This window comes from Tachypleus tridentatus, chromosome 13, assembly GCF_004210375.1.
Source record: "Tachypleus tridentatus isolate NWPU-2018 chromosome 13, ASM421037v1, whole genome shotgun sequence".
NCBI lineage: Eukaryota > Metazoa > Arthropoda > Merostomata > Xiphosura > Limulidae > Tachypleus > Tachypleus tridentatus.
The window spans coordinates 10,570,008-10,594,164 of record NC_134837.1 but is presented as its reverse complement, the minus strand read 5'-3'; the positions used below and the strand labels follow the sequence as shown (position 1 = coordinate 10,594,164).

The window sequence follows — 24,157 nt, the reverse complement described above, 5'->3', positions numbered from 1 at the left end:
AGGGTCTTGAAAAGAAATGTTGTGCTCATGTGTCACTTCTATCTGTATAAGTGGCCGTTGTGTCCCAGCCAATAAGTGGCCCTTTAAAAAGAAAACAGAGCACGACTCACAGGTGGGTTGTGTGGGAGCTGACGCATTTAGCATTACACTGGATAGAAGGTTTGAGCATGCGTCAAGCTAGGTTTGTCTTTTATTTCTCAGGTCAGTGGCGGAGCAGCTGAAGCGCGGTAGAGCTGTGATTCCGGAGCTATTTGATAGTGTCACTATATACTTCAGTGATATCGTGGGCTTCACGTCTATGTGTTCCGTCAGCACACCCATGCAGGTTGGTATCTATCCAACATACATTTAAACACATACAAATAAATCACAAGAAGCGACCAATTTTGTTGAATTAACGACCAAATACTTCTAATAGTAGAGCATGATCTATTTACACAGTTCTAACGACAGAAACAAGAGAGAATTTTCATCAGCCTCGGCTGTAATTAAAACTCAAATCAGTCAAGAGGCGAAGCTATGAGCTGAAAGATTAAACTTGAAAAAAACAACTCAATCTACGAACAGCCGTGTCAAATGTTTAGATAATAAACGTAATACAATATTATATTACAATTATGTTATGATGTGAACTCGTTTAAAGAGGAAGATTATAATCCTACCGACCATAATACGTTATTATTAGAAGTATTGTATTTTTGAACAGTGAAAAAAACTAAAATAATAAAAACAAGGACATATTCTTAACCTACTGGAATAATTTTTAGTGGGTTATCAGTTTATTTCATATAGCTCGCTCTTTGCAGGGTTATCAGTTTATTTCATAAAGCTCGCTCTTTGCAGGGTTATCAGTTTATTTCATAAAGCTCGCTCTTTGCAGGGTTATCAGTTTATTTCATATAGCTCGCTCTTTGCAGGGTTATCAGTGTATTTCTTAAAGCTCGCTCTTTGCAGGGTTATCAGTTTATTTCATAAAGCTCGCTCTTTGCAGGGTTATCAGTTTATATCATATAGCTCGCTCTTTGCAGGGTTATCAGTTTATTTCATAAAGCTCGCTCTTTGCAGGGTTATCAGTTTATTTCATAAAGCTCGCTCTTTGCAGGTTATCAGTTTATTTCATAAAGCTCGCTCTTTGCAGGGTTATCAGTTTATATCATATAGCTCGCTCTTTGCAGGGTTATCAGTTTATTTCATAAAGCTCGCTCTTTGCAGGGTTATCAGTTTATTTCATAAAGCTCGCTCTTTGCAGGGTTATCAGTTTATTTCATAAAGCTCGCTCTTTGCAGGGTTATCAGTTTATTTCATAAAGCTCGCTCTTTGCAGGTTTATCAGTTTATATCATATAGCTCGCTCTTTGCAGGGTTATCAGTTTATTTCATAAAGCTCGCTCTTTGCAGGGTTATCAGTTTATATCATATAGCTCGCTCTTTGCAGGGTTATCAGTTTATTTCATAAAGCTCGCTCTTTGCAGGGTTATCAGTTTATTTCATAAAGCTCGCTCTTTGCAGGGTTATCAGTTTATTTCATAAAGCTCGCTCTTTGCAGGGTTATCAGTTTATATCATATAGCTCGCTCTTTGCAGGGTTATCAGTTTATTTCATAAAGCTCGCTCTTTGCAGGGTTATCAGTTTATTTCATAAAGCTCGCTCTTTGCAGGGTTATCAGTTTATTTCATAAAGCTCGCTCTTTGCAGGGTTATCAGTTTATTTCATAAAGCTCGCTCTTTGCAGGTTTATCAGTTTATATCATATAGCTCGCTCTTTGCAGGGTTATCAGTTTATTTCATAAAGCTCGCTCTTTGCAGGGTTATCAGTTTATTTCATAAAGCTCGCTCTTTGCAGGGTTATCAGTTTATATCATATAGCTCGCTCTTTGCAAACTATAAAGACAAAATAAAATTAGAACATGATCACCATTCATGAACATGTTGTAGATTAGATCATAGTAATCATTAATAAACATCTTCTAGATTAGACCATAATAATAATTTATAAACAAATTCTAGATTAGACCATAATAATTATTCATAAACGCGTTGTAGATTAGATCATAATAAACATTCATGAACGATGGAGATTAAATCATAATGATCATTCATGAACATGTTCTAGATTAGATCATTAACGAAGATGTTCTAGATAAGACCATAATAATCATTAACGAATATGTTCTAGATAAGACCATAATAATCATTAACGAATATGTTCCAGATTAGACCATAATAATCATTCATGAACATGTTGTAGATTAGATCATACTCCCTATTCATGAAAATATTGAAGCTTAAACCATAATCAAATAGAAAGTACTGTCCCTACAAAACTTGTAAACAAATAGAATGTAGTGCTACAAAATTTGTAAACAAATAGAACGTACTGTCCCTACAAAAGTTGTAAACAAATAGAACGTACTGTTACAAGAGTTGTAAACAAATAGAACGTACTGTCCCTACAAAACTTGTAAACAAATAGAATGTACTGCTACAAAATTTGTAAACAAATAGAACGTACTGTCCTTACAAAAGTTGTAAACAAATAGAACGTACTGTCCTTACAAAAGTTGTAAACAAATAGAACGTACTGTCCTTACAAAAGTTGTAAACAAATAGAACGTACTGTCCTTACAAAAGTTGTAAACAAATAGAAAGTACTGTCCTTAGAAAAGTTGTAAACAAATAGAACGTACTGTCCTTACAAAAGTTGTAAACAAATAGAAAGTACTGTCCTTACAAAAGTTGTAAACAAATAGAATGTACTGTCTTCACAAAAGTTGTAAACAAATAGAACGTACTGTCCTTACAAAAATTGTAAACAAATAGAACGTACTGTCCTTACAAAGTTGTAAACAAATAGAACGTACTGTCCTTACAAAAGTTGTAAACAAATAGAATGTACTGTCTTCACAAAGTTGTAAACAAATAGAACGTACTGTCCTTACAAAATTGTAAACAAATAGAAAGTACTGTCCTTACAAAGTTGTAAACAAATAGAATGTACTGTCTTCACAAAGTTGTAAACAAATAGAACGTACTGTCCTTACAAAATTGTAAACAAATAGAACGTACTGTCCTTACAAAAGTTGTAAACAAATAGAACGTACTGTCCTTACAAAAGTTGTAAACAAATAGAACGTACTGTCCTTACAAAAGTTGTAAACAAATAGAATGTACTGTCTTCACAAAAGTTGTAAACACATTAAACGTACTGTCCTTACAAAAGTTGTAAACAAATAGAATGTACTGTTACAAGAGTTGTAAACAAATAGAACGTACTGTCCTTACAAAAGTTGTAAACAAATAGAATGTACTGTCTTCACAAAAGTTGTAAACACATTAAACGTACTGTCCTTACAAAAGTTGTAAACAAATAGAATGTACTGTTATAAGAGTTGTAAACAAATAGAACGTACTGTCCTTACAAAAGTTGTAAACAAATAGAACGTACTGTCCTTACAAAAGTTGTAAACAAATAGAATGTACTGTCTTCACAAAAGTTGTAAACACATTAAACGTACTGTCCTTACAAAAGTTGTAAACAAATAGAATGTACTGTTACAAGAGTTGTAAACAAATAGAACGTACTGTCCTTACAAAAGTTGTAAACAAATAGAACGTACTGTCCTTACAAAAGTTGTAAACAAATAGAACGTACTGTCCTTACAAAAGTTGTAAACAAATAGAATGTACTGTCTTCACAAAAGTTGTAAACAAATAGAACGTACTGTCCTTACAAAAGTTGTAAACAAATAGAACGTACTGTCCTTACAAAAGTTGTAAACAAATAGAACGTACTGTCCTTACAAAAGTTGTAAACAAATAGAACGTACTGTCCTTACAAAAGTTGTAAACAAATAGAACGTATTGTCCTTACAAAAGTTGTAAACACATTAAACGTATTGTCTTTGCCAGGTTGTAAACACATTAAACGTACTGTCTTTACCAGGTTGTAAAGAAATACAACCTACTGTCTTTACAAAAGTTGTGAACAAATAGATCATATTGTTCTTACAAAAGTTGTAAACAAATGAACGTACTCTCTTTACAAAAGCTTAAATAGAACGTACTGTCCTTACAAAAGTTGTGAACAAATAGATCATATTGTTCTTACAAAAGTTGTAAACAAATGAACGTACTCTCTTTACAAAAGCTTAAATAAAACGTACTATCCTTACAAAAGTTGTAAACAAATAGAACGTACTGTCCTTACAAAACTTGTAAACAAATAGAATGTACTGTCTTCACAAAAGTTGTAAACACATTAAACGTACTGTCCTTACAAAAGTTGTAAACAAATAGAATGTACTGTCCTTACAAAAGTTGTAAACAAATAGAACGTACTGTCCTTACAAAAGTTGTAAACAAATAGAACGTACTGTCCTTACAAAATTTGTAAACAATGTAACACGAACATTGTGCAGTAAATACCATAAAATACCTGTATAAACATCTGTTCAGTTTTAAGGCTTTCAACATATCTCTTTGTTTATTAAGATGGATAAATACCAAATAGAAAACAACTTAAGGCTTGATAGCTCATTATTTTATCAATACTGATTCATAACTATTTTTTCTCTTTAGGTTGTGGACTTTTTAAATGACTTATATACCTGCTTCGACCGTGTTATCAGTGATTTTGATGTTTATAAGGTAAGAGAGTGAAAGCTGTAATAAGAAATTCTACTCTGTGTTGAAGGTTTTTCTCAGTCATGTTTCACTTTACGTCACTTACTGTGATATAATTACCTTTCGGGTAGACGTACACATCTATGTTGGTTGATTGAAACGATTCGTTTACCTTTGACTTATTTCAGATTTAACCTAGTGAAACGTTTTCTCTTTTATCTTCCTATTTCTAAGTTTCAACTTATTAGAGAAAGTTACTCAAAAATGTTATAGATCTAATTAAAAAACGACAAAGAACGGTGATAGTTATGTTCATTTGAAACAAAGAACGGTGATAGTTATGTTCATTTGAAACAAAGAACAATGACAGTTATGTTAAATCGAAACATAGAATTGTGGTAGTTATGTTCATTAGAAACAGAGAACAATGACAGTTATGTTAAATCGAAACATAGAATTGTGGTAGTTATGTTCATTAGAAACAGAGAACAATGACAGTTATGTTAAATCGAAACATACAATTGTGGTAGTTATGTTCATTTGAAACAGAGAACAATGACAGTTATGTTAAATCGAAACATAGAATTGTAGTAGTTATGTTCATTTGAAACAGAGAACAATGACAGTTATGTTAAATCGAAACATAGAATTGTAGTAGTTATGTTCATTTGAAACAGTGAACAATGACAGTTATGTTAAATCGAAACATAGAATTGTAGTAGTTATGTTCATTTGAAACAGAGAACAATGACAGTTATGTTAAATCGAAACATAGAATTGTGGTAGTTATGTTCATTTGGAACAGAGAACAATGACAGTTATGTTAAATCTAAACATAGAATTGTGGTAGTTATGTTCATTTGAAACAGAGAACAATGACAGTTATGTTAAATCGAAACATAGAATTGTGGTAGTTATGTTCATTTGAAACAGAGAACAATGACAGTTATGTTAAATCGAAACATAGAATTGTAGTAGTTATGTTCATTTGAAACAGAGAACAATGACAGTTATGTTAAATCGAAACATAGAATTGTGGTAGTTATGTTCATTTGGAACAGAGAACAATGACAGTTATGTTAAATCTAAACATAGAATTGTGGTAGTTATGTTCATTTGAAACAGAGAACAATGACAGTTATGTTAAATCTAAACATAGAATTGTGGTAGTTATGTTCATTAGAAACAGAGAACAATGACAGTTATGTTAAATCTAAACATAGAATTGTAGTAGTTATGTTCATTTGAAACAGAGAACAATGACAGTTATGTTAAATCGAAACATAGAATTCTGGTAGTTATGTTCATTAGAAACAGAGAACAATGACAGTTATGTTAAATCGAAACATAGAATTGTGGTAGTTATGTTCATTTGAAACAGAGAACAATGACAGTTATGTTAAATCGAAACATAGAATTGTAGTAGTTATGTTCATTTGAAACAGAGAACAATGACAGTTATGTTAAATCGAAACATAGAATTGTAGTAGTTATGTTCATTTGAAACAGAGAACAATGACAGTTATGTTAAATCGAAACATAGAATTGTGGTAGTTATGTTCATTTGAAACAGAGAACAATGACAATTATGTTAAATGGAAACATAGAATTGTAGTAGTTATGTTCATTTGAAAGAGAGAACAATGACAGTTATGTTAAATGGAAACATAGAATTGTGATAGTTATGTTCATTTGAAACAGAGAACAATGACAATTATGTTAAATGGAAACATAGAATTGTAGTAGTTATGTTCATTTGAAACAGAGAACAATGACAGTTATGTTAAATCGAAACATAGAATTGTAGTAGTTATGTTCATTTGAAACAGAGAACAATGACAGTTATGTTAAATCGAAACATAGAATTGTGGTAGTTATGTTCATTAGAAACAGAGAACAATGACAGTTATGTTAAATCGAAACATAGAATTGTGGTAGTTATGTTCATTTGAAACAGAGAACAATGACAGTTATGTTAAATCGAAACATAGAATTGTGGTAGTTATGTTCATTAGAAACAGAGAACAATGACAGTTATGTTAAATCGAAACATAGAATTGTGGTAGTTATGTTCATTTGAAACAGAGAACAATAACAGTTATGTTACATCGAAACATAGAATTGTGGTAGTTATGTTCATTTGAAACAGAGAACAATGACAGTTATGTTAAATCGAAACATAGAATTGTGGTAGTTATGTTCATTTGAAACAGAGAACAATAACAGTTATGTTAAATCGAAACATAGAATTGTGGTAGTTATGTTCATTTGAAACAGCACTGGGAGGTATAAAGAAGTAACATGAACTTATAACACAAATTTGGGGATCATATTATGTCAGACGCAAGAAGGAAGCTGACACTTCTAATATCACTGGGTAATTGTATCACACTATTGGGTGAAAGAAACTAATACTTCTAATATCACAGGGTAATTATATCACACTATTGGGTGAAAGAAACTAATACTTCTAATATCACAGGGAAATTATATCACACTATTGGGTGAAAGAAACTAATACTACTAATATCACAGGGTAATTATATCACACTATTGGGTGAAAGAAACTAATACTTCTAATATCACATGGTAATTATATCACACTATTGGGTGAAAGAAACTAATACTTCTAATATCACAGGGTAATTATATCACACTATTGGGTGAAAGAAACTAATACTTCTAATATCACAGGGTAATTATATCACACTATTGGGTGAAAGAAACTAATACTTCTAATATCACAGGGTAATTATATCACACTATTGGGTGAAAGAAACTAATACTTCTAATATCACAGGGTAATTATATCACACTATTGGGTGAAAGAAACTAATACTTCTAATATCACAGGGTAATTACATCACACTATTGGGTGAAAGAAACTAATACTACTAATATCACAGGGTAATTATATCACACTATTGGGTGAAAGAAACTAATACTTCTAATATCACATGGTAATTATATCACACTATTGGGTGAAAGAAACTAATACTTCTAATATCACTGGGTAATTACATCACACTATTGGGTGAAAGAAACTAATACTTCTAATATCACATGGTAATTATATCACACTATTGGGTGAAAGAAACTAATACTTCTAATATCACAGGGTAATTATATCACACTATTGGGTGAAAGAAACTAATACTTCTAATATCACAGGGTAATTATATCACACTATTGGGTGAAAGAAACTAATACTTCTAATATCACAGGGTAATTATATCACACTATTGGGTGAAAGAAACTAATACTACTAATATCACAGGGAAATTATATCACACTATTGGGTGAAAGAAACTAATACTACTAATATCACAGGGTAATTATATCACACTATTGGGTGAAAGAAACTAATACTTCTAATATCACATGGTAATTATATCACACTATTGGGTGAAAGAAACTAATACTTCTAATATCACAGGGTAATTATATCACACTATTGGGTGAAAGAAACTAATACTTCTAATATCACAGGGTAATTACATCACACTATTGGGTGAAAGAAACTAATACTACTAATATCACAGGGTAATTATATCACACTATTGGGTGAAAGAAACTAATACTTCTAATATCACATGGTAATTATATCACACTATTGGGTGAAAGAAACTAATACTTCTAATATCACAGGGTAATTATATCACACTATTGGGTGAAAGAAACTAATACTTCTAATATCACAGGGTAATTATATCACACTATTGGGTGAAAGAAACTAATACTTCTAATATCACAGGGTAATTATATCACACTATTGGGTGAAAGAAACTAATACTTGTGATATCACAGGGTAAGTATATCACACTATTGGGTGAAAGAAACTAATACTTCTAATATCACAGGGTAATTATATCACACTATTGGGTGAAAGAAACTAATACTTCTAATATCACAGGGTAATTATATCACACTATTGGGTGAAAGAAACTAATACTACTAATATCACAGGGTAATTATATCACACTATTGGGTGAAAGAAACTAATACTACTAATATCACAGGGAAATTATATCACACTATTGGGTGAAAGAAACTAATACTTCTAATATCCCAGGGTAATTATATCACACTATTGGGTGAAAGAAACTAATACTACTAATATCACAGGGTAATTACATCACACTATTGGGTGAAAGAAACTAATACTTCTAATATCACAGGGTAATGATGTGACACTATTGAAAGAAACAAGCTAATGTCTCTAATATCACAAGATTATTACAACAAACTGTTGAAAGAAACAACAATATGGTTATTAGAATACAATACTGAAAGAAATAAGTTCAGAATTAGAGAGATGTGAGGAATTGCTGGGTCAGACAACTTTATATAACAATATATAATAGTGTCTTTTGAATTAGAAATTATTGTTATGAAATAATTTGACCAGTTTAAGTGAAATTTTCGAAGATATGCAACACAGAATGACACAAAATTATTGAAAGTGATAAATAGTGATTTCCCGGACAGTTTTATTTTTTTAAACTAAAATTAAGAAGCAACATACACTTAGTAAACTAAAGGAAGTTACGTAGATTTACATATTTTCTAGATTATTCACAGGTAGTTTTTAAAGTAAAGAATTTCGAGAACTTAATGTAAAGTGTATTTAATATTCTATTATTTCTTACAACTAAGGGGCTATATTTTAATTAACATCAGGTTGAGACAATTGGAGATGCATACATGGTAGTGTCTGGGTTACCAGATCGGAACGGGCTTATCCACGCACGAGAGATAGCACGAATGGCCCTAGCCCTGCTACATGAAGTGGATAACTTTAGGATCCGACACAAACCTCAGGATATGTTGAAACTACGAATCGGTATTCACACAGGTGAGACATGTTGGATGTACTACCTAGACCTGTATATCACTCTATAACAACAGGTAAGACATGTTGGATGTACTACCTAGACCTGTATATCACTCTATGACCACAGGTAAGACATGTTGGATGTACTACCTAGACCTGTATATCACTCTATAACCACAGGTAAGATATGTTGGATGTACTACCTAGACCTGTATATCACTCTATAACCACAGGTAAGACATGTTGGATGTACCACCTGGACCTGTATATCACTCTATAACCACAGGTAAGATATGTTGCATGTGCTGCCTAGACCTGTATATCACTCTATAACCACAGGTAAGACATGTTGGATGTACTACCAGGACCTGTATATCACTCTATAACCACAGGTAAGATATGGTGGATGTACTACTTGGGTGGGTATATCACTGTATATCAAAATCTAAAAATGGTAAAATTAATTGTTATACAATAAAATAATATCATTCATGGCATAAACGTTGATTGAAACCCAGAACAATACATGGCTGTATGTGAATCTAGAAGTGTGGCTATGGCACCAACAATACATGATTGTGTGTGAATCAACAACAATACATGACTGTATGTGAATCTAAAAGTGTAGCTATGGTACCAACGATACATGACTGTATGTGAATCTAGAAGTGTAGCTATGGTACCAACGATACATGATTGTATGTGAATCTAGAAGTATAGCTATGGTACCAACAATACATGACTGTATGCGAATCAACAACAATACATGATTGTGTGTGAATCAACAACAATACATGACTGTATATGAATCAACCACAATACATGACTGTATGTGAATCAACAATACATGACTGTATGTGAATCAACAACAATACATGACTGTATGTGAATCAACAACAATACATGACTGTATGTGAATCAACAACAATACATGCTTGTGTGTGAATCAACAACAATACATGATTGTGTGTGAATCAACAACAATACATGACTGTGTGTGAATCAACAACAATACATGACTGTATGTGAATCAACAACAATACATGATTGTGTGTGAATCAACAACAATACATGACTGTATGTGAATCAACAACAATACATGACTGTATGTGAATCAACAACAATACATGACTGTATGTGAATCAACAACAATACATGATTGTGTGTAAATCAACAACAATACATGATTGTGTGTGAATCAACAAAAATACATCAGTGTATGTGAATCTAGAAGTGTACCTATGGCACCAACAATACATGATTGTGTGTGAATCAACAACAATACATGACTGTATGTGAATCAACAACAATACATGACTATGTCAATCTAGAAGTGTAGCTATGGTACCAACGATACATGACTGTATGTGAATCTAGAAGTGTAGCTATAGCACCAACAATACATGATTGTGTGTGAATCAACAACAATACATGACTGTATATGAATATAGAAGTGTAGCTATGGCACCAACAATACATGACGGTATGTGAATCTAGAAGTGTAGCTATGGCACCAACAATACATGATTGTGTGTGAATCAACAACAATACATGACTGTATGTGAATCTAGAAGTGTAGCTATGGTACCAACGGTACATGATTGTGTGTGAATCAACAACAATACATGATTGTGTGTGAATCAACAACAATACATGATTGTGTGTGAATCAACAACAATACATGACTGTATGTGAATCTAGAAGTGTAGCTATGGTACCAACGGTACATGATTGTGTGTGAATCAACAACAATACATGATTGTGTGTGAATCAACAACAATACATGACTGTATGTGAATCTAGAAGTGTAGCTATGGCACCAACAATACATGATTGTGTGTGAATCAAGAACAATACATGACTGTATGTGAATTTAGAAGTGTAGCTATGGTACCAACGATACATGACTGTATGTGAATAAACAACAATACATGACTGTATGTGAATAAACAACAATACATGACTGTATGTGAATCTAGAAGTGTAGCTATGGTACCAACGATACATTACTGTATGTTAATCAACAACAATACATGACTGTATGTAAATCTAGAAGTGTAGCTATGGCACCAACAATACATGATTGTGTGTGAATCAACAATAATACATGACTGTATGTGAATCTAGAAGTGTAGCTATGGCACCAACAATACATGATTGTGTGTGAATCAACAACAATACATGACTGTATGTGAATCTAGAAGTGTAGCTATGGCACCAACAATACATGATTGTGTGTGAATCAACAACAATACATGATTGTGTGTGAATCAACAACAATACATGACTGTATATGAATCAACCACAATACATGACTGTATGTGAATCAACAATACATGACTGTATGTGAATCAACAACAATACATGACTGTATGTGAATCAACAACAATACATGACTGTATGTGAATCAACAACAATACATGCTTGTGTGTGAATCAACAACAATACATGATTGTGTGTGAATCAACAACAATACATGACTGTGTGTGAATCAACAACAATACATGACTGTATGTGAATCAACAACAATACATGATTGTGTGTGAATCAACAACAATACATGACTGTATGTGAATCAACAACAATACATGACTGTATGTGAATCAACAACAATACATGACTGTATGTGAATCAACAACAATACATGATTGTGTGTAAATCAACAACAATACATGATTGTGTGTGAATCAACAAAAATACATCAGTGTATGTGAATCTAGAAGTGTACCTATGGCACCAACAATACATGATTGTGTGTGAATCAACAACAATACATGACTGTATGTGAATCAACAACAATACATGACTATGTCAATCTAGAAGTGTAGCTATGGTACCAACGATACATGACTGTATGTGAATCTAGAAGTGTAGCTATAGCACCAACAATACATGATTGTGTGTGAATCAACAACAATACATGACTGTATATGAATATAGAAGTGTAGCTATGGCACCAACAATACATGACGGTATGTGAATCTAGAAGTGTAGCTATGGCACCAACAATACATGATTGTGTGTGAATCAACAACAATACATGACTGTATGTGAATCTAGAAGTGTAGCTATGGTACCAACGGTACATGATTGTGTGTGAATCAACAACAATACATGATTGTGTGTGAATCAACAACAATACATGATTGTGTGTGAATCAACAACAATACATGACTGTATGTGAATCTAGAAGTGTAGCTATGGTACCAACGGTACATGATTGTGTGTGAATCAACAACAATACATGATTGTGTGTGAATCAACAACAATACATGACTGTATGTGAATCTAGAAGTGTAGCTATGGCACCAACAATACATGATTGTGTGTGAATCAAGAACAATACATGACTGTATGTGAATTTAGAAGTGTAGCTATGGTACCAACGATACATGACTGTATGTGAATAAACAACAATACATGACTGTATGTGAATAAACAACAATACATGACTGTATGTGAATCTAGAAGTGTAGCTATGGTACCAACGATACATTACTGTATGTTAATCAACAACAATACATGACTGTATGTAAATCTAGAAGTGTAGCTATGGCACCAACAATACATGATTGTGTGTGAATCAACAATAATACATGACTGTATGTGAATCTAGAAGTGTAGCTATGGCACCAACAATACATGATTGTGTGTGAATCAACAACAATACATGACTGTATGTGAATCTAGAAGTGTAGCTATGGCACCAACAATACATGATTGTGTGTGAATCAAGAACAATACATGACTGTATGTGAATCAACAACAATACATGACTGTATCTAAATCTAGAAGTGTAGCTATGGCACCAACAATACATGATTGTGTGTGAATCAACAACAATACATGACTGTATGTGAATCTAGAAGTGTAGCTATGGCACCAACAATACATGATTGTGTGTGAATGAACAACAATACATGACTGTATGTGGATCTAGAAGTGTAGCTATGGCACCAACAATACATGATTGTGTTTGAATCAACAACAATACATGATTGTGTGTGAATCAACAACAATACATGACTGTATGTGAATCTAGAAGTGTAGCTATGGTACCAACGATACATTACTGTATGTGAATCAACAACAATACATGATTGTGTGTGAATCAACAACAATACATGACTGTATGTAAATCTAGAAGTGTAGCTATGGCACCAACAATACATGATTGTGTGTGAATGAACAACAATACATGACTGTATGTGAATCTAGAAGTGTAGCTATGGCACCAACAATACATGATTGTGTGTGAATCAACAACAATACATGACTGTATGTGAATATAGAAGTGTAGCTATGGCACCAACAATACATGATTGTGTGTGAATCAACAACAATAGATAACTGTATGTGAATATAGAATGGTAGCTATGCCACCAACAATACATGATTGTGTGTGAATGAACAACAATACATGACTGTATGTGAATCTAGAAGTGTAGCTATGGCACCAACAATACATGATTGTGTGTGAATCAACAACAATACATGACTGTATGTGAATCTAAAAGTGTAGCTATGGCACCAACAATACATGATTGTGTGTGAATCAAGAACAATACATGACTGTATGTGAATCTAGAAGTGTAACTATGGCACCAACAATTTGTTAATTTGTGTGAATCAACAACAATATATGACTGTATGTGAATCTAGAAGTGTAACTATGGCACCAACAATTTGTGATTGTGTGTGAGTCAACAACAATATATGACACACGAAACATGACAACAAAGACACACGAAACGCAACTAAACAAAATACTACTAAAAATGAAAAAAGACAATACAATTTCACAAACACTTTATTCCTACCTACGCAAGACTGACTCACGCACACCATAAATATACGTCATCCCCAAACCTCATAAACCAGATTGTCCATTATGACCAATATTGTCGGAACCCAGTATCACCAGTTCTAGCCACAGTTTTCTCGGCATCACTGATTAATAGAAAGCTAGCTTATATCTTCAACAGAAAGTTCCAGTTTTTGTCGCTACTACCTTAACCTATTCACAGATAACCCGAAACTCATTTATCTCTACTCAAAACTATAATGACCCATTGTTCCGAGAACTTTAAGTAAAGCTATCGAAGATAAAACATATAATCGTTACTTGTATATGTCAGCTGTATGTTTTCGTTTTGTTAATCCACAAGAGATCTTTCAATAATGTCATATTTTTATATGTGTTCGGCTGAAGTTATGCATTTCACAACAGTTTTGGATAAAAGCATAAACACAAACTACAACTCTCTTAAAACTTATGTAACTTCATTCTGTGTGCTGACAAGTAGTAGTTTAGGTAAGAATACGTACACAAGGATTTGGTTTAATGTAGTCTATAATTTATGATAGATGGTGCATAAAAATGCCAATAGATCGATATAGTTAACTTTTAAGAGCTTACACGTAAACAAAGAACCAAAACGTATTTTATAGACATAACACTTCACTTATATAAATGTTATTTAACTAACAGCCACTATTACGATGCTTCAATAATTAACTTTCCACTTTAACTAAAATAGAATCTATTTCTACACGGTTTTCACTTTCCAGGTCCATGCTGCGCAGGCGTAGTAGGACAGAAGATGCCAAGGTATTGCTTGTTTGGCGACACAGTGAATACAGCGTCTAGAATGGAGTCTACAGGGGAACGTGAGTAACTATTTTTACACTGTTGGCTCTGATTTAAAATACAGCTATTTGCATCATTTATAACAATGAATTGAGAAGGAATGTTCCAAAGAAAATAAAAATGCAAAAATTATACTTACCATGCTATGGACATTGTGACGTTTACCAAAGTGTCCAGTATACCGCGACTAAACTTTTTAAACGACAGGTTCGAGTTTGTTAAAGTGCAAATATGCAACGTTAGATTGAGTATGGATCGAACCCTGAACTTTACCAGAAGTTTGACAGTTACAGAAAATATTACTGCATATATTTATAAGGAATATATTTAAGTATGTTCTTACTAATGGTGATAATTTCCTGTGAGCATATTTAATTATTTTGAGCTTTTCAGGATGTGAAACAAATTGCTAGAAAACGAACTCTTAATAAATTTACCACCACTGTTTGTTCATGTTACAAAGTTACGTGTCGTTTCCTGATGTTTTTCTTCATTTTATTCCGATGAAACGTTGCTCAAGTCATCCACAGCCTATTTAATTTTTATAACTCTTCATTTTAAAATATATATTTATTTTATAACAAATATGATTGTAATGTAATTGCGTGAACAATGTTTGTTTGTTTTTTTTATTTCGCGCAAAGCTACTCGAGGGCTATCTGTGCTAGCCGTCCCTAATTTAGTAGTGTAGGACTAGAGGGAAGGCAGCTAGTCATCACCACCCACCTCCAACTCTTGGGTTACTCTTTTACCAACGAATAGTGGGGTTGACCGTCACATTATAATGCGCCCAAACGGCTGAAAGGACGAGCATGTTTAGTGCGATGGGGATTCGATCCCGCGGACTAAGATTACGAGCCAAACGGGCCGCATGAACAAATATAAAATTATCTCACTGTAATATCTGAAATATATAGCTAATATAATAATAGCTTTAGTGAATTTAACTGAAATTTGGTGTTCATTTGTGAGTACATATGTAACTAGTTCAATATTGTCTTTAGTTCAAAGCTTAACACTATTTAAGTAGACACTAATTGTAGTATGATCGACTTGTTTTCACTTTAATTATTTAACGCCTCACTAAAGCCATCTAGTGGTAGAAGAATCAACTACGAAAAAGGGCACATATACATACTGTCGTTCTCCCAGAAGATTAGCACTTGATTAGACATTTGGTCATTAGTCCAACCATAATGACAAGTGTTAATTATGAAATGAGAAAATAAGACAAAAAATTTGATATGTCAGGGTCGGCACCATCGATTGTTGAATTAGGGGTGATTAATTGGAGGACATCAGTACAACGTAATCTGACAGTAACTTAGTACAACTCTGAGAAGCATTTACAATTACTACTGCTTGAGCGATTTATTAGATTTAAAATAGTAATATATATATATATGTGTGTGTGTGTATACCTTAATAATAATAATATGTTTTAAAAATTTCATGGAATTAAAAATGTAAAGAATTGTCATTTTCTCTGTTTCAATGTAAAAAACAAATTAAATATCCAAAATAAGTAATAAAATGACACTGGTTAATCAAATTTAAAAAGTAATAATAGTGTGGCTTCTACTACATTGGTAATCTCGACAACAGCTCTCAAGATTCATGTGAGTCCAAACACTAAAGCAGTTCTCGATCAATTTGGAAACTTCATGCTGGTACCTCGAGGTGAAGTTGAAGTTAAAGTAAGATTAACTTATTCTATTTTTAACGGAATTTTATTTTTATTATTAATGGCGTTGAAGTTAAAAAAGATCAACTTATTCTGTTGTTAATAGAATGTTATTTCACTTATTAATGGTGGTGAAGTTAAAGTAAGATTAATTTATCCTATTTTTACTGATTTTACTTCACTTATTGTTTAAGTTGAAGTTGATGTAATGTTAAGTTATTATGTTTTAAACGAATTTCATATCATTTATAAGTTTCCATTCGGTACAATATAGGTTGCAGTAACATATTTATCTATGTATTCATTAAGGGAAAAGGGAAAATGGAAACTTTCTGGTTGCTGGAAGAGATACACACGGACGATTCCATCAGTAACAGCAAAGCACAGCACCGACTTTTATAAGCATTTAGGAACGAGATGTTTCGTTATGGATGTCACATGGCTGGGTAACAATGAAGATGCCAAAGTGGAACATTCGTGTGCTGCTATAGTTTCTAAACGTCTACGTTTCGACTTCATGTAGCTGGAGAAGAGGCGAAAGGTCGAATGTGGATTTATTTCTCTAGTAGTTTAGTAAATACTGTTATGTAGCATGATATAAGATGTAAATATTCACATATACATTAAGAAGGAACTTAATATCTTATCTAAGCTTCTGTACTTTATATATATATATATCTTCGTTTTCTATTAGGCATAACAGTTATTTAATTATATCGCCTTTTTGTAGTGTGTTACAGATCTGTATCTACGATTTTGACGTACGGAAATTTCTATATGCTGTAATTATCGTAACAAAACACATCTGAGTGTCAGATCATACAAACTGAAAATGTAAAGTAACTCAAAACAATTTACTCATTTTTCATGTAGGGGTTTAAAAAGTTCTAAATGTGATCTATTTCTGTTTGTTTTCTCTTCAGAAAACTCTAATTTGAGGGAATTTAAAAGCATAATAACTCATTTAATAGTACGGTTACTACGAAGCTGGTCTGAAGAACAAAGCATTGTTCTATTAAAGTAACAGTTGAATAATGAAAGTGTTGCCGATGTTCGGTGTTTAAACATATTTAAACAGGGAGTAGGACAAGTGAACATTATTAGGACATGTGAGTTTAAGATGTAGCGGGTCAGTTGTTAATAGTCATTTCCATATATGTCGTATAAATCAAACTTAACTTAATAATCCTAAAGTGTTTTCTTGCTAATATCTGTTTGACAAAAGACCATATTTAGTTTTCCTTAAGAATAAGCGATATTTTACTCCATAGTTCACAAAGAATTCATAAAAAGAAGATATGGAACGTTATTCATTATTTTGCAATAATAATTGCATACTTTAAGATACCATGTAAAATAAAGATATTAAACAAAATATCTAATTTAAACCATAAAATGTACCTTCACATGTCTCATTAGAAATAGGGTTAATTAGCAAAGAAGTACCTATATTATGAATTAGGGTTAATTCGCGTGTTTTTTTTATATCAAAGCCACCTTGGGCTGAGCCCACCGAGGGGAACCGAATCCCCTGATTTTAGCATTGTAAATCCGTAGACTTACTGCTGTACTAGCGTGAGGTAGGAGTAATTAATAAAGAAATACCTATAATTAGAGTTAATTAGCAAATAACTACCTATGTTATGAATTAGGGTTAATCAGTAAAGTAAATTCAATATTCTTCTATAGGGAAATCTTATACATAACCTGACATAAGCGTATTTCAAGGATTTCATTCATATATACCTGGTTGAAAACTTAAAAATAGTTGAGTATAATATGCTTTAGATTTACTTTAATGTTGTATATAATCTCTTGATCGTCGAACTTACAACTTGTTTAGTATTATTTACGTCTCTACGCTCTTCTATCTAATAATTACTAATTGTGTTAATATTTATGTTACAATAAGAATACTCCCAGCTTGGAGTGTGTAAGTTCTTGGTCACACGTACCTACTGTCTCAGACTTGAAGACACCTAGCAACGAGGTTATGAAATACGTACCTTGTTCTACCGTCAGGCCTAATATAAGAACAATTTGATTCTTTGAAGGGTATAGAAAACCACAGCTTCGTTTATTCCTATAAAAGAGCAAAGAAAACTAACAACAACGAATTCTATAAAATAAGGAAAACTAATATAATAATACTAAGTCGTATCATTCTTAAACTAAAATAAAAATTGTTTTCATTGTGTGTAATATGACAAGCATTTCAAAGTATCAGAACGTTAGTTGTTATTATCCACTTGCACACTGTTTAATGAGATATTGGACATTTTCACGTTTTAATATAATTTTGCTGCAAGCAGTAAACAATTTACACGTAGAATGTAGAACAAATATTACAGGAGAAGTTATTAGAACACCAAATAACTGTAGTCTTTACTTATTTGTTGTTGGAAGTGAAAACTCGTATGTCCAGTTATTTATTTTCGTGAGAAATGTACAATTTTTAGAGTTTGTTTGTGTCTTAATCTTATTTGATTTTGTGTGAATATATATATATATATAGCAAGATGTAAAGTTTCATGTGTTATTTCTGTAAATGAATTAGTAATAAATTCAATTAGGAAATTGATGTAAGAGTTAGTAGCCGGTTTACTAATATGTTAATCTACTCTGACAGTGGGTTGGGGATTCCTGTTGTAATTGTAATGTGAATTTAGCGGCATCTAGTGTGCTTTGATGTAATGAGTATCATTAATTTTGTTGGCACCAAAATGCATTAGAATTATAATTTTTCTTAAAACATACCAGCGTTTTAACATAAGGCATTTTGATAATGTTCATTTGACAGCAGTTTGCAGTAATTTTACTTCAGTAACCATTACATTATAATCACGTTGCCATCTATTTAAAATTAATGGAGAGAGAAAATATTGAAAACATGACGTTATTTCAGATAAAGAAAACTTATTAGATCCATTTCGCTTAAACGATTTCATTCGGCTTAAAACAAATAAAAAACTCCAATTTTTAAGTAAGTAATAACGGATCATGTTTTTATTTTTCTAAATAGCTTTAGTCTTATACTTTGAGGTTTTGTATTCTCTATATTTGTAAGTTAAGTATAAAGCTACACAATGGGCTTTTTGTGGTTTGTCCACCGCTGGTATTGAAGCCCAGTTTCTAGCGATGTTAGGGGATGAGAGACTATTTTCTGTAAAGAATTCCAACATAAAACAAAATAAAAATTTAGAACCATGGTATTTATATGTACGAATACTAGAATTATTGGGGGTATGTTGAAGTAATTGCTACACGTCTAAAAGCAGTTGCGTTTAGCAGAACTTACTTCTTATAATACCAAACTGTGTACGTCGTAAATATTTAATTTACTGTGCACGTTATGAGCAAATAATTTATTGTGTACGTTACTAACAATTACTTTATTGTATACGTAACTAATAATTAATTTATTGTGTGCGCCATGAACAAAGTGGAAAAAAAAATGTTACCTTTGCCAGTTATTAATTAATTATCTATGTCACTATTGAAATTATTATATTTCGAGGAAAGAAATTGTGTATAATTTATAAGAGTATTTATTGGCACAGTGAACGTATGTGATACTGATCTATGTGTTATTTCTTAATCACTGATGTTGTAAAAGTACAGAAAATGGCCATTATTCCCTTCAAACTTTGTTTTTGTGGCCTGGATAATGAAATTTAGAAATTAATCTATTTTCTATGTAAAAACGGGCAAATTTGCACATTTTCATTTACATAAGGTTTAAATAAAACAACATATGAATCACGATTTACAAGTATTTATAATAAAGTTATACAAAAATGAACAAAAATATTTAGAAGTGAGTAGTTTTCCGAGATTTGCGACTGTAATGTAAATCACTTTCACGTATGAGCCCCCAAATATAGTCTACAATCATGTTTTCGTTATACGCTCCCAGGTTACAAAAGCAAAGTTTGAAGAGAAAAATAGTTTTTTTTCCATTTACTTTAGGCATAAGCAATTGGGAAATAACACTTTCTGCTCAGGAACAAGAAAAAGTACAAATTTTGCTGCATAGTGATATCTATATATGTTTGTGGCTAAAAAATAATCCCTTCTTAGCTTTTGACATTCCTTTTTTATGTTTTTGGTCTCATAGTTGCTTACAGTGTTTGTTACTTGTAAGCATAAAACTGTACAATCAGATGTTCCCATCAGTAGGTATCGAAACCCAACTTTTAATGTTATAAGCTATCAGACATGAAAGAAAGAATGTGAACAAATGTTTGTCTCGGTTGTCCTTCGTCGGTTTGATTAACTATTTCATTTATTTCAGTCTCAGGCTGTTTGTTTAGTAAATAGGTATTGTGCGTAAAAATATGTTAATACACACCAAGTCTGATATTACCATATAACAGATACTTTGTTCAGATTACTGCTCATATTACCATGTAAGAGATAATTTGTTAAGGTTAAGACAACTGATTTGTTGAATTTCTTGTCAATATCTGTTAAGGTTGTTGTCAACATTACCATGTAACAATTTTTGTTGAGGTTGTTGTCAACTTTAACATGTAACAATATCTGTTAAGGTTGTCGTCAACATTATCAGGTAACAATATCTGTTGAGGTTGTCGTCAACACTATACGTAACAATATCTGTTGAGGTTTTGTCAACACTATCACGTAACAATATCTGTTGAGGTTGTTGTCAACACTATCACGTAACAATATCTGTTGAGGTTGTCGTCAACATTATCAGGTAACAATATCTGTTAAGGTTGTTGTCAACACTATCACGTAACAATATCTGTTGAGGTTGTTGTCAACATTATCAGGTAACAATATCTGTTGAGGTTGTTGTCAACACTATCACGTAACAATATCTGTTGAGGTTGTCGTCAACATTATCAGGTAACAATATCTGTTGAGGTTGTTGTCAACACTATCACGTAACAATATCTGTTGAGGTTGTTGTCAACACTATCACGTAACAATATCTGTTGAGGTTGTTGTCAACACTATCACGTAACAATATCTGTTAAGGTTGTTGTCAACATTAACAAGTAACAGGTAATTTTCTGAGATATATTTGTTAATATTGTTGTATAACACTTTTACACAACTGTGAAGAAAGTCGATAAACAACTCGAAAATGTTTAAACTTGATCACCGCCATGAGGCCGTAAATACAGTCTGCCATTATGTAGAAATAACAAAGCTAGGGTTAATTTCCTATATAATACAACATGATTTTTGGGTAACTCATATATCGATAAAAAACAGATTTCATGACAAATTCCATATTTTTATTTCTGTCTTCTTGAAACTACCAGGCAAAATGACTGAGATAAAAGAGAAGTACAAAAAAACGTGTTTATTAGTAAGACGCTTGAAAAAAGAACAGTTTATAAGATTTGTACAAAAAACGTGTTTATTAGTAAGACGCTTGAAAAAAGAACACGTTATAAGATTTGTACAAAAAAACGTGTTTATTAGTAAAACGCTTGAAAAAAGAACAGTTTATAAGATTTGTACAAAAAACGTGTTTATTAGTAAGACGCTTGAAAAAAGAACAGTTTATAAGATTTGTACAAAAACGTGTTTATTAGTAAGACGCTTGAAAAAAGAACAGTTTATAAGATTTGTACAAAAAAACGTGTTTATTAGTAAGACGCTTGAAAAAGAACAGTTTATAAGATTTGTACAAAAACGTGTTTATTAGTAAGACGCTTGAAAAAAGAACAGTTTATAAGATTTGTACAAAAAACGTGTTTATTAGTAAGACGCTTGAAAAAAGAACAGTTTATAAGATTTGTACAAAACGTGTTTGTATTTTATTAGTAAGACGCTTGAAAAAGAACAGTTTATAAGATTTGTACAAAAAACGTGTTTATTAGTAAGACGCTTGAAAAAAGAACAGTTTATAAGATTTGTACAAAAAACGTGTTTATTACTAAGACGCTTGCAAAAAGAACAGTTTATAAGATTTGTACAAAAAACGTGTTTATTAGTAAGACGCTTGAAAAAAGAACAGTTTATAAGATTTGTACAAAAAACGTGTTTATTACTAAGACGCTTGCAAAAAGAACAGTTTATAAGATTTGTACAAAAAACGTGTTTATTAGTAAGACGCTTGAAAAAAGAACAGTTTATAAGATTTGTACAAAAAACGTGTTTATTAGTAAGACGCTTGAAAAAAGAACAGTTTATAAGATTTGTACAAAAACGTGTTTATTAGTAAGACGCTTGAAAAAAGAACAGTTTATAAGATTTGTACAAAAAACGTGTTTATTAGTAAGACGCTTGAAAAAAGAACAGTTTATAAGATTTGTACAAAAAACGTGTTTATTATTAAGACGCTTGAAAAAAGAACAGTTTATAAGATTTGTACAAAAAACGTGTTTGTTAGTAAGACGCTTGAAAAAGAACAGTTTATAAGATTTGTACAAAAAACGTGTTTATTAGTAAGACGCTTGAAAAAAGAACAGTTTATAAGATTTGTACAAAAAACGTGTTTATTAGTAAGACGCTTGAAAAAAGAACAGTTTATAAGATTTGTACAAAAGAAACTGTTCAACAGGAAACAGTGCTAAACGCCACTTTTCAACAGGAAACAGTGCTAAACGCCACCTTTCAACAGGAAACAGTGCTAAACGCCATTAAAGTTAACCAAAGCAGTCCTTAGCGCTTCTAAGTTTGACCAAAACGTTCCTAAGTATCTTTCAGTTTCACCAAATCAGCGATAAATGTCACTGAGTTTGACCAAAACAGTGCTAAATGTCTTTGATCCAAATTGAAACATAAACAACTCACAAAATGGAGAACATTATAAAAATTCAATCACCCATTCAAACGACACTAAAATAATTCAACACGATACAACTAAACTGATAAATTAAACAGAACAAAAAACAACTTAATTTTTTATTAAAATAGCATAATGGTTACTTTAGTTTATATAGAACAGTTTTATGTTACCAGGCCACCGAACAACAGTTTGTTACATATATATTCTTAAAGTCAATGTCAGTTTTTACTATACCTGCATTACAGTTTTAAATATTTGGTCATATAAAGAAGTGGTAGTGTCAAAACTAACTTCCTTAAAACGTATCTCTATTAAGAAAGAATTTAACGGGAAAATTATTGTCAAATCTTATAATAATACATATTATTATTAACCTAATAGTAGGGTAGTGAATAATTATATAGATATTATTATTAGCCTCATTGTAGTGTAGTGAATAATTATATAGATATTATTATTACCCTTATTGTAGTGTAAGGAATAATTATATAGACATTATTATTAGCCTTATAGTAGTGTAGTGAATAATTATACAGATATTATTATTATTAGCCTCATTGTAGTGTAGGGAATAATTACACACATATTATTATTAGCCT

The 24,157-nt window shown here is 31.8% G+C and overlaps 1 pseudogene across 1 annotated transcript in view; it reads left to right on the top strand.

The window, feature by feature from the left end:
• LOC143240069 (atrial natriuretic peptide receptor 1-like) overlaps positions 1-19,370 on the top strand; it is a 460,913-nt pseudogene extending 441,543 nt beyond the window's left edge. Inside the window, exons 17-22 of the transcript XR_013021546.1 lie at positions 202-325; positions 4,577-4,645; positions 9,302-9,476; positions 15,027-15,125; positions 16,711-16,802; positions 17,099-19,370. The product of XR_013021546.1 is annotated as an atrial natriuretic peptide receptor 1-like (transcript). The remainder of the gene's footprint in view (positions 1-201; positions 326-4,576; positions 4,646-9,301; positions 9,477-15,026; positions 15,126-16,710; positions 16,803-17,098) is intronic.
• The last annotated feature ends 4,787 nt before the right edge of the window (positions 19,371-24,157 follow it).